Below are 10,978 nucleotides of genomic sequence, written 5' to 3'. Positions count from 1 at the left end.
CTTCAGTCCTCCCTTTGCTACTTTCTGATCTGCTTTCAAGATAATAGTAGCAGCCAGCCCCCCTTTCACTGCTTATATGCATGGAATCCTTTTCTCCCGCAGCCGCACTACTAAGTAACAACTAAAGCAATGTGCATTGTACACCCGCCCCGCGTCTATCTTCTAGCCTAGCCTTGTGAAGATACATATTTGTAAGTTTCAGCTGCTGAAAACAGTAACTTTTCTTGTTGCTGCAATTCCTACATAAGTTTTAGCCAGCCACGTCCATGGCACTAGCACTAGGGTGCTTCCCTTCCATAAATTTGCAAAGTCTCACAACCCACACAGTACTCCAGTCCGTCACTTTGTTCTTTTCTTATTTTATTTTATTTTATTTATTTTTTTTGTTCTCTGCTGCTCGCCCCATTTTCAAGCGCATTAATTCACCGTCATACGCCCGCTTATACTGAGAACTCTTTTGAGCTCTGCGTTTTGTCTAAAAAAAAAAAAACTTCATTTTTTATTGTACATATTTAAGTCTTGTTTTTGTTTTTATTATGGCCGTTGTTTTCGCGCTGGATTTCTGCTGTTTCTGTTGCCGAGTTTGCTATCGCTTAAAAAATGTGTTTTTCTTTCTTATAAGTCGTATTATTATTTTACTCGTTACTGATGTTTTGTTTGTGTGTGTGCTGTGCTCACTGGTTCTATTTGGTTCGTTTGTTCATTCGTTGGCTTGCTTCTACAGCGTTGTTTTTTTTTTGCTTTGCGCTCCTCTTTGCTCAGCAATATTTCCAAGTATGTAGTATGTATGTATGTTTTTTTTGATATTTTTCAATACAATTTCGAATCCGCTTTGCTGACTTTGACTTCGTATTGTGTGTTGGGTTGAATGTAGTTGCTAAGTCATCGTCGTTCCCTGGGTATAGCCGCCGTCGTTGTAGCCGTCTTCTAGTTCGTCGATGACTCTGTTTCGTAAGTTTGCTTGTCTTTGGATTTTTTGTTTGTGTTTTAATTTATTAAATTTTTTTTCGTTAAAGTGGCTGTTGGTTGAATCGTTGCTGTCGAAACAGTCACCAGCTAACTCACCAACAACCCAACCCATCTGCACCATTCCCTTGTGTGTGTCTTTCATTGTTCGTTCGATGTTCTCTGTGCTTGCGCTATTGTGGAGTCAGCTTGTTCTTGGTTAGAGTTGGTTGCTTGTATATCAAAGTTGAGACCAGGGTAGCCAACTCATTTTTTAGAATTGCCCTAAAGTTCGTGAAATTCCCCACACATAGATATCTCCTTATTCAAAAAAAAAAGAAAAAAAAAATGAAATTGTATGTATCTTGACAAGTTTTCGCAATTTTTTTTTATTCATTTTTTTTTTTTTTAGTTCATTCTTTAACAAAACCCGTATAAATCCAAGTTTCAAACTGTGTGCAATATTAAAAAGAAATTCAAAAAACTTTCGTTAAAATTGCGAGCTTTTTAATTAGATTTTTTAGAAAGATTTGTGATCGGGGAATTCCCCACGAGTTGGCTTCCCTGGCTGAGACTCTACATATTTGTTGAGACTCTAAATACTTTGCTTTGGTGCTAGCCAAGCAGCACATCGTCGTTATTGCTTGTTGGTTGTGTCTTCTCTTCGTCGGTCGGACTGTGCCGCCGTCTATGTGGCATATTGTTCTTCGCCGCCCATCCGCTCCTTTGTTTTGCTAGTCTGTCACTTCGATTCTGTTTGTTCACTTAATGCTTCTTTCCGAGCAACTCAACCCAGCAAACCCCGGTGTTTGTGTTTTCGATGTTGTCGTTCAAAGCTTCTACCGCGACAGTCGGTCACGTCCGACCGGCCATCCGGCCGTCCGTCTGTTTGTTCTGTCGTTCGTCGCTGTCAAATCGCTTTGAAGCCGCACAACTTCACACACTATACTTAAATGCAATACCTACCACTGTCTTGCCTCCGCATTTTTATTATGCTCCCTTGATTGCGTCGTGTTTCGTGCCGTGCTGTGCCACGACACAGCCCAGAGCCAAGAACCATGAGCCAGCCAGCGCTCTACGTTTAGTCAACATGCATGAAGGTACACAACGATTGTGTGCTCTGTGTGCTTTGTGTTCGCTTCTGTTTCTTATCTACACGCCTTTGTCATCGTCAACGGCGGCAACCACGTCGTCGACGACGACGACGACGACGACTATGGCTATGGCTATTCGAGATTGTTGTTTTCATTGTGGCTCTTTTTCTTCAGCACCATAAGTAATCGCACATTTAGAATGCTCGCCCTCCTAGTAACGTCAAACAACCACACCACACCACACCACACCAGCATTACTTCCACCACTTTTAACTGCCAACAGTTGAGTCTTGAGTTGCTTCGCTTGCTCGCTCCTTGGTGTTCTGGTGTTCTATTCACTGTATGTATAGTATACAGTGTTATTTTCGTCCGTCCTTTCTTTGTACCCGTCCCTTGGCAGGCCGTCGTAAAACATTTGGTTTATTTTATTTAATTTCATTTCTTCAGATACTAAAAGTATACTCGTATCTCGCAGTTTGCCAACACATACAACAACTTACATATACACTCACATGCATATACACCCAGTGCATGTACATACATACATATGTTCTTATGAATGCATGCAGCAGGGGATCAGCGAGGGCACAAAAGGTGGCCAGATAATACATTTTGAACATTTCTAGAATTTTACATTCGTTTCACTTATTCTGCTTTGCTATATCTTTCGTTTTGAAGTATTCGCTTGCCAATGCTGTTTCTCGTCGTAATTCATTTCGAGTTGTCAGCCTTTTGAATGTTCCTACACGACGTTCCTTTCACTTCGTTCGTTCATCGAATTCGTTGCTAGTAGCTTGACTGGCTGGAGTTCTTAATTTTCCTTTAACTCGATACCCATTTTTTGTTTTTTTTTTTCATTTTATTAGCGATTGTACTCTGCCGCCGCTGGCTTACTTTTTCCCTGAGATTGCTTGAAAATTTTCTAATCGACTTGTCATTTATAGTTTTTTATGGTTGGTGTTTGTGAATACGGCTGACGGGGGGGGGGGGGGAATTCGCCATTGCTGCTGAGTGTTTTTTGGCGTTTTGTGTGCTCGGTTGCAGGCGTCGCTGCGATAAGTGGCAGGCTGGTTGTGGTGGTGGTCGACATTTTTACTGGGTTGGTTGGCATGAGATATGCAAGTGGGCAATAAAATTTGCAAGTGGGAGTGGCATCTATGAAAGTCTCACCAAAGTATGCTTCATTGCGTGTTGACCGTTTTTTTTTTTTGTTTGTTTTATTTTTGCTGAAAGATTCAACAGGTGGCTGTGGCATTTGCCGAAAGCCAGCCCCCCTGATGATAACATTTTGGTAATCTCATGTGACGGATGGGCTTGCTTGTCGCGAATAACGATTAGAGATTTATTTGCAATCATCTGATGGGTGAATACAAAGTAGCACAAGACACAATGCGTTTGGCTCAAGATCATAGGAAAATACCATTTGAAGCCGACGGTAAGGGTTAATAGACGAATAGAGAATGATCCGAAATGCAATAAAATGTGGATGTATAGCGATGGAGGATCCCCAAAGGATGAGACTTCGTCGCACTTAGAATTTTACTTTTAATACCAGGATAGTTATTGTTGGAGAATTTTGACCAGAACCTAAAGTGGTAGGTATACACCGGACAACCTTGAAGTTTTAGTGAGCAAAATTACGCATTTGTTTTCAATCATTTTTGTAATTATTTCATGTGTTCCCCTTATTTGAACCTTCGTATTGCTTTACGTTGTTGATTAGGTTGCAATCGTCTTGGTTATGTTTAAACCGACTAGAATACTGCCGGTGGACTAATTTTTATAAGCAGTCCTCTGCAGACGAATCGTTCTTTTTTCACACCATATCGTGAGGATCAACTCCCGATTATCGAATGAATTATTAGTTGTGTTTAATGAGCTGCTCTAGGTTACGTCAGGTTAAGATATCTCAAAAGATTGTCTTTCATGAACATTTTTCTTGCTCTAACTTAGTCTAGTTTTTGTTTCATGAGCCTGCGCGAAGTGGAACTGGAGCAGCATAGAGCAAGCAACCGTTTTGAGAATTTCTGCCTGAAAAGTGTTTCATGAGATTTGTGAACTAAGTTGCTCTAACTGCCTCTATTGTTTTTTTGACCATCCGCTCGATTCTGCTCAAACCCGATGGTTTGCTTCTAGACAATTTTCCATGCTGCTCGGGTTAGGAATCGAATTTGCGTCCTACCGAGTGCTAGTACGCATCTCTAACCACCCGGCTACGGTAGCTGCCTGAACACATTCGCTTTTTATAATCCTCTTAGTGGTTAACAATTTATATTTTATACTAACTTATTCATACATACATATGTATGTATGTAGTTCTATGAGGGTAAGAAGTATTTATTTATGACTGTGCGGTGTTTTCAGATTGTGTTTCCTTTTGCCCCCTTCTATCTCAGCCCAACCGCGAGGCGCTGTGTGCGTCATGTTTTAATTTTTCTATTTATTCTACATTGTTTTGTGATATGCCATGAATAGCCACGACCCCATGCGGTTGATTATTTACTCTTTCTGTTTGTGTTGTGGTCATTTTTGTTATTTATTTTTAACGTTTTTGCTTTGCTTTCGAAAATTACGATAATTTTGTTTAAATATGCGCAACTTAAAATGCGTTTGCTTTTAATTTTTTTCATCGATCGTTCGCGCGATTTGCACCATTTGAAGACTTGAATTTTAAAGTGTTTTTTTTTTGTTTTTTTTTTTTTTAATAATGCTACAAAACTTTAGCTGGTATTTTGAAGAAAACTTTGGCTTTAGTTTTGTTATCGTTCGAGTCGTTGAGACGATAGGTAAAGTGCGGTAGGCGAAATTAATTCCAATTCTCTGTGCGCTTGCTCAAACGTACATATGTATGTATGAAAAAGGAACAACAAATAATATTAGCCAACAACAATTTGAACGGACGCATTAAGCACGCCGATTGTGAGCATTTGTAGCATTCAATTCGTATTGCATCAAACCCAGAACTTCCAACGTCTCAGCAAGCAATTACACCACTCCCCCCGCCACCCGTCCCAGTCGCAGCGCATCGCGAGCCGATAGTCAATTAGCAGCGCCCCAATGCCGCTCCACACCCTTTATAAGTCGCGCTGTCGCTTTGCTGTTTGTTCGGGGTCCGCGCGTTTGTACTTTGCATCGCCGCTCCGTCGTTCGTTCGCCCATCCATCGCACGCTCGAGCGCTCGCTCTCGCTGCCTTGCTCACTCACTTGCTTGTTTGCCCACAAAAGCCAGCCACTCTATACGCTGCGGTACTGAAATATTTTTTAGTGTCAGTGGTGGCAGCAGGCAAAATCAACGGTATGCCTGCCGCTATATTTGCTCGATTTGTCATAATATATAGTGTACGCGTATATATAACGTTCAAAACGGTCGATTTGTGCCGAAATCATCGTATTCATCGCTTTCGGCTAATGTTTTCGAAAAAGTGATTCGATAAAGTCTGCTCAAGTTTTGTATATCTTGATTTGCATACTCGTAATGCTTAACCGCGAGTGTTTAACTATAATTTGCTGCTTTATTATCTTTATGCTTGAATAATGTCGTCAAAATTCTGGTCGTGTCTTCTCGACGGTACTCTTCTCATTAATTTTGTGTAGGTGCTCGTTGCGAATGCTCATTTCACCATACCGCACGTCGCTTCGTTGTAACGTCTCTCACCGCGTGGATTTCGCGCCGTTCTGTTATCGACTGTTTTCGCTATCGTCATTGGCACAGTGTAACAAATTTTTCAAATTGCTCATCGGGAAACGAAAACATAAAGAAAGAAATGTTAAAAATAAAAAAAATAAAAAATGCAATGGAATAAGAATCGATATGCTTTAGAGTTATTCTAGGATAGATGGTTACTGCTTTGTTGAAAGAGGTCCATACAATTTTTTTCGTGTTCTTATTTTTATAGTTTTCTCGCCATTTCGCAAGGAGCGTTTCAGATCTATGTACATAAGTCGGTTTAAGCAAAGTAAGGTACATTTAAGCGATTTAATATCTTCTCAAGGTCATTTGGTTTTCAAGGGTATCAGAAAACGGGCACAAGTCGTTGAACACAAATTGCCGATGGAATCAATAAAAATCGTGCCGTTTTTTTACACAATCAAAATTTTGGAAATTTATTTCTTCATACTTATGTACATAAAAACTATTTTATTATGCAAAACGTTTTGAAATAGTTAAATAAACGAGCATGACTTTTGACATAAAAAAATTTGACTTTGACAGCTGACTTTGAACTGACTGTTTGCCGAATATATTTACCTCGGCAAATGTGCCATATAACCCACCATTAAATAAAATATATGTACATATGTACATATTTGAAACGTCACTGCTGCTAACCAACTCATTGCTGACGATTTCTTTGATTTGGTTATTCAGCGTTGCTTCAGCGTTTAGTGTTTTAATTCGGTTTGTGCTTCTCTTTTCTGATGTAGATTTCATTTTATTTATTTTTTTTTCATTTTCATCACTTTCATTTATTATTTTTTCCCTTGATTACCATTACGAAATTAAATTTTCATGTTTTTTTTTTCTTTTTTAATTTATATTTTATATACATATGTACGTACATATGTATGTATTTTAACAAAGTTTTAAAATCTTTACGCCACTGCCTTTTTCGTTGGCATTTACTAGCATTGTTGTTGCTCATTCGCTAACAATTCCACTGAAATTTTTCATATGTTATGTGTAAGATTTTTGTATTCGCTTCGTTTGTTCATTTTCATAGTGGGTAATTGAAGGGATACAATTTTTTCAATGGCACATATTTTTAACGAATTATGCTGGGAAACAAACTAATCGAGGGTCAGTTAAGCGTGGAATACTGTATGTGTTTTTTATGTATTTGTAATTGTGAATTCGGCAAAAAGTTTTTCTGCGTGCGCGCTTGGTTCCCAAGCCGCCGCTTGTCAAATTTGTCTAGTCGCGCTGCGAACTCGTAAAGTTCTGAACACATTGAAAACCGACGGGCTACGGGCCACAACTTCCAATTTGTTATCTTCATATCTAAACGCTTTGTCGATGACAACATTATTTTTTTTTTGAATGCGGCAGCGACATCCTGAATTTGTATGAAAGAATAAAAGAAGAGAAAGAACCTTATCTGTCGCCAGAAAAATGGAAATAGATCTAATCTGGCCACAACCACAGTCGTCGCGTAGCCCGGTCGTCGCCATAATAACTAATTATCTACATAAGAGTAGGTGTTAAAATAATTTGACAGCTGTGGTCCGTAGCTCGTCGTTTTCATTGTGGTCGGGCTATAACGAATCAACCAACCGGCATCAACATCAACAATCAATCCAGGTCAGACAACCAGGCTACTTTACCTCAATCAACGTTTGAAAGTCAGTTTTGTTTTGTTGACAACGTTTTCAGGAAATTAGCTAACTCGTTTTCTAGTTTGTACTATACTATGTCATCGAATTGTCGTACTTTTTTCTTGCTATTATTTTTGTTCAAGACAATAAACATTATTGTTGCTCCGTCATAAAAAAACTTCAAATAAAAACGGGCCTCAACATAATTAATACTTATGTACATTTAAATATAAGCAGTTTTACCTCTTTTTGATATTTATAGCCTTAAAATTTTGTTGTACCTCTTTTCCGATTTGTGTTTTTCCGCCTTACATATTTGAACCACAAAACTATTGTTTGTGTAAATCTTTTCATGCTAACATTCGATTAGTTATTTGGTTTTACATACATGTTTTTTTTTTATTATGACCTAGTGTCGCTATCATAAGCGCGCTTTTTATTTTTTCTTCCTTTGTTATCTTACTGAGCATTTTTAATATTTGTTTTTATAGTGCAAATGATTAGTGCTCTTTGCGCTTTCTTGTTTGCTTCTCGATTCCATTTTTTAATTTTATCCAAGTACCCACAACTGCATATAATTTTTATTTTCAGTTCTTTTCGTTCTTCGTAAGTCTTTGTTATTGGTGAACAAAAAAAAAAAAAAAAAAAAAAAAAAAACAGCAAGCAATCAACTCATCTTCATTACCATTTGACAAACAACTTCATCGCCAACAAACATGCAAACGTAGTAGATATATTTTCCAACCTCAGTTCCGCCATCTATCCGTCCGTCCGGCTGCATGACTTCGCGACTCCTCTTCTGATTGCTTATTTGTTTGTCTTCGATTCAACTCGACCCAACCGCCAGCCAGCCGGCCACCTCATTTGTCTGCGTATTCATCACCGGCCCATTGTTGTTTTCATTGCTCTTTTTTTTGTTTGTTTGTTTGTTTAATTTATGTATAGTCAGCAGTCAAGAGTGTTGGTTTATGTAAAGAGGCGTGCGTTAAACCTGTCTTTGCAAATCTTTTTACATTTTTCACTTTTTTGTGTCCTTCGAACTTATGATTTCTCATTTTTAATGCTTTTTTTTAAGGTTTTCTTTTGAGGCACACTATTCAAGCTGCATTTACGCGACCTAAAAATTTTTTATGCCAGCGTACCCGCGACTGCATGCTGTCTTCACCAAAGTCGTCAATATTCCAACCACATTTTTAATTTTCCTATTCTTTCTTCCATTCAACCTATGGGAGTTTTGATTAAAATTTGGACTTTATCATGCATTGAATGATTTTGAATACATATTGTAGTGAATTTGTACATATATGTATTTTTCCCAAACACAAAAACTAAGTCTGAGTTTTCCCCAAATTTTTGATTCGTATTCGCCTATTTAATTTTATAGGTTGGCATTCATTCATGTTTGCTTAAAAGCCCACCGTACAACGTTGTTGGCTTACAGTTATTCCATACGCATTTTAATGGCTACATACCATTGTAAATTTCACCTGATCTGAGAAATGTGTCTCGGTAGTATCAGCGATAGACATCACATTTAGCGTTATTTCTTTGGCCTTGACGCACTATCTGTTTTTTTTTTTGGTACCATACGAGGAGGGACCACCACGCCAAATCATCTACCCACAAAAAAAAAACAAAATGCCGCAATACTTTTATTAGTACATATGTATGTTCATTTAAAGTATGTATTTGCTTAATTGATATTTATGTGTGAATAGCTAAAGTTTTTGTTTACATTCACATCACATTCACGTGCTACTATCGCCGTCGTCGGGCACATGTAAAGAGGCGCTTATACTTTTTCCTGTCGCCCTCGCACCATGCCCCATGCTGCTATTGTTGATTATTTAAATCCAAGAGTCATTCCGATACTTTTGCAATTAGCATTAAATAATTGTTTGGTTAAGTTTTTTTTTTTTTGAAAGATTTGCCTGCTTCATTTATGCTCAAAGTCGAATTTATAATTTTTTTTTTTACGTTCCTACTTAGCCACTGTTAAAGCAGCAGCACGTTGCCACCGCAACAATTTGATCTTTAAAGGAGTGCTGAATTGGGTCCGACGATAACGTGGAATCGACCATGAATGAGTTCGGGTGATGAATAATTTTTTTCTTCCTTCATTGTTTCGCATTTTTTTTCTACTTTTTGAAACGCTTAAACACTAACCATGCGAGATTGGAGAATTTAAATCGCACGCAATAAATATTGTAAACAAAACACAGCTGATAATCATCGGTAGATGTTTACAAATCTGCATTGTAATTGGAGGCAAAACTGGGGAATGTGGTTATCTGGAAACAGGGTACATCTTTGAATGCACACATGCACTTGTTCTTCTACGTACATATGTATGTATGTATGTTCATATATGTATGTATGTATTTATACCTACGTGCATTGTGAAGTAAACAATGTATAAATTTTCATTTTCATATACATATTGAAAAGAAACCATTATTGTTTGTGTAAAGGAATATTCCTAGACACTTCAAAATATTACCGGCACTTTTGTAACGTAATGCATACTTGACATACCAGTTGTACACATGTATGTAGTTGTACTTTTTTTGTTTTTTTTTGTTATAAATCTGCTTGCCCTTTTGTTTACATTGTTACATGTGTAATGTTATGATTGTGCCGGTCGGTCGGCGTTTTAAACGGCACGTGACTACCACTAAATCAATTGAATGCGCGCAAGTAGGGCAATTATCTTGTCGATGGCAAAAGACGCAGCAATTAAAAGTAGAATGGAAAAAAATAAAAAAATCTGATAAAATCACCGTTTGTATATAATAAATTTATATAACTTGTGGGTGTATGCACGAACTTCATTCTTGCATATAGCGGCATTTTTTTTTTATTTATTGTATGTTGCTTGCTGGGTTGGAGAATAAATTATAGTCGTTATACTTTTACTGTAGTCTGGCTTGCTTTTTTTTGTGTTATTTTAATTTACTTTTGCTCTTTTGGTTATTTCCTTCTAGTCGATATTGTCTGCTTGACATCTTCAAGCAGCCTTCGTGATTATTTTATTATAAGTTAGTTATATCAAAATGTATCACTGGAGAAAAGCAACAACAACAACCCTACGTAGCAGCCAGTACCCGGAATTTTGCTAACCCCATGCCAAAGTTAAAGTTGTAAATACCATGTGTGCATAAATGTGTGTGTACTAACTAGCTAACTAAGGAGAACCGCTCCCTCTTCGATTCCATATCAACATTTGGACTAACATTAAAGATATTTCTTCAAAAAAAAAAAAAATGTACAGCAAAGATGAAGTACTTTATGTCCTAGGTCCGGAACTGTAGTCGACTACTTATAATTTTGATCTGACGACTAGTTTATGTGGACCAATGCAAACGGACTGTTCATATTCAACTTCCGATATTTCTTTTGTCAGTTATTTGCCTAAATTTGTATTTCGTGACTTTTATTAAAAATACATAAACTTTTATTTAAAGGCATTCGTATTTATTGATGTGCTTCAAACTTACATAAATAAATAATAATATTGCAACTGTCTAAAAAGACTGCAGTCGGGACTACTCCAAAAACTTTGTTGCTTTTGCACCAACAACGGATAGGAGTCATTTGATCCCATTGACTGACAAACCCGTTTGTTA

General features: G+C 37.6%; 1 protein-coding gene and 1 long non-coding RNA gene across 15 annotated transcripts in view; one reads left to right on the top strand and one right to left on the bottom strand.

Annotated features, from left to right (window-relative positions):
* Positions 1 to 519: 519 nt before the first annotated feature.
* Positions 520 to 2,992, bottom strand: LOC118737914. The gene is made up of 2 exons (XR_004992856.1): positions 1,549 to 2,992; positions 520 to 1,139 (listed from the first exon to the last, which is right to left on the bottom strand). It is a non-coding gene; the product is annotated as an uncharacterized LOC118737914 (long non-coding RNA).
* A 2,305-nt stretch (positions 2,993 to 5,297) lies between these two features.
* LOC118737837 (trithorax group protein osa) overlaps positions 5,298 to 10,978 on the top strand; it is a 31,198-nt gene continuing 25,517 nt past the window's right edge. For 12 of the 14 annotated variants that reach the window (XM_036468632.1, XM_036468704.1, XM_036468727.1 and 9 more), the window contains exon 1: positions 5,298 to 5,607. The gene's annotated coding sequence lies outside the window, so the exon portion shown is untranslated. The remainder of the gene's footprint in view (positions 5,608 to 10,978) is intronic. The other 2 variants (XM_036468649.1, XM_036468641.1) reach the window with 1 other exon arrangement.

Source organism: Rhagoletis pomonella, unplaced genomic scaffold, assembly GCF_013731165.1.
Source record: "Rhagoletis pomonella isolate Grant_MI unplaced genomic scaffold, Rhpom_1.0 Rhpom_scaffold_00001, whole genome shotgun sequence".
Lineage (NCBI taxonomy): Eukaryota > Metazoa > Arthropoda > Insecta > Diptera > Tephritidae > Rhagoletis > Rhagoletis pomonella.
The sequence above is the reverse complement of the archived record's forward strand: the minus strand, read 5'-3'. Positions and strand labels throughout refer to the sequence as shown.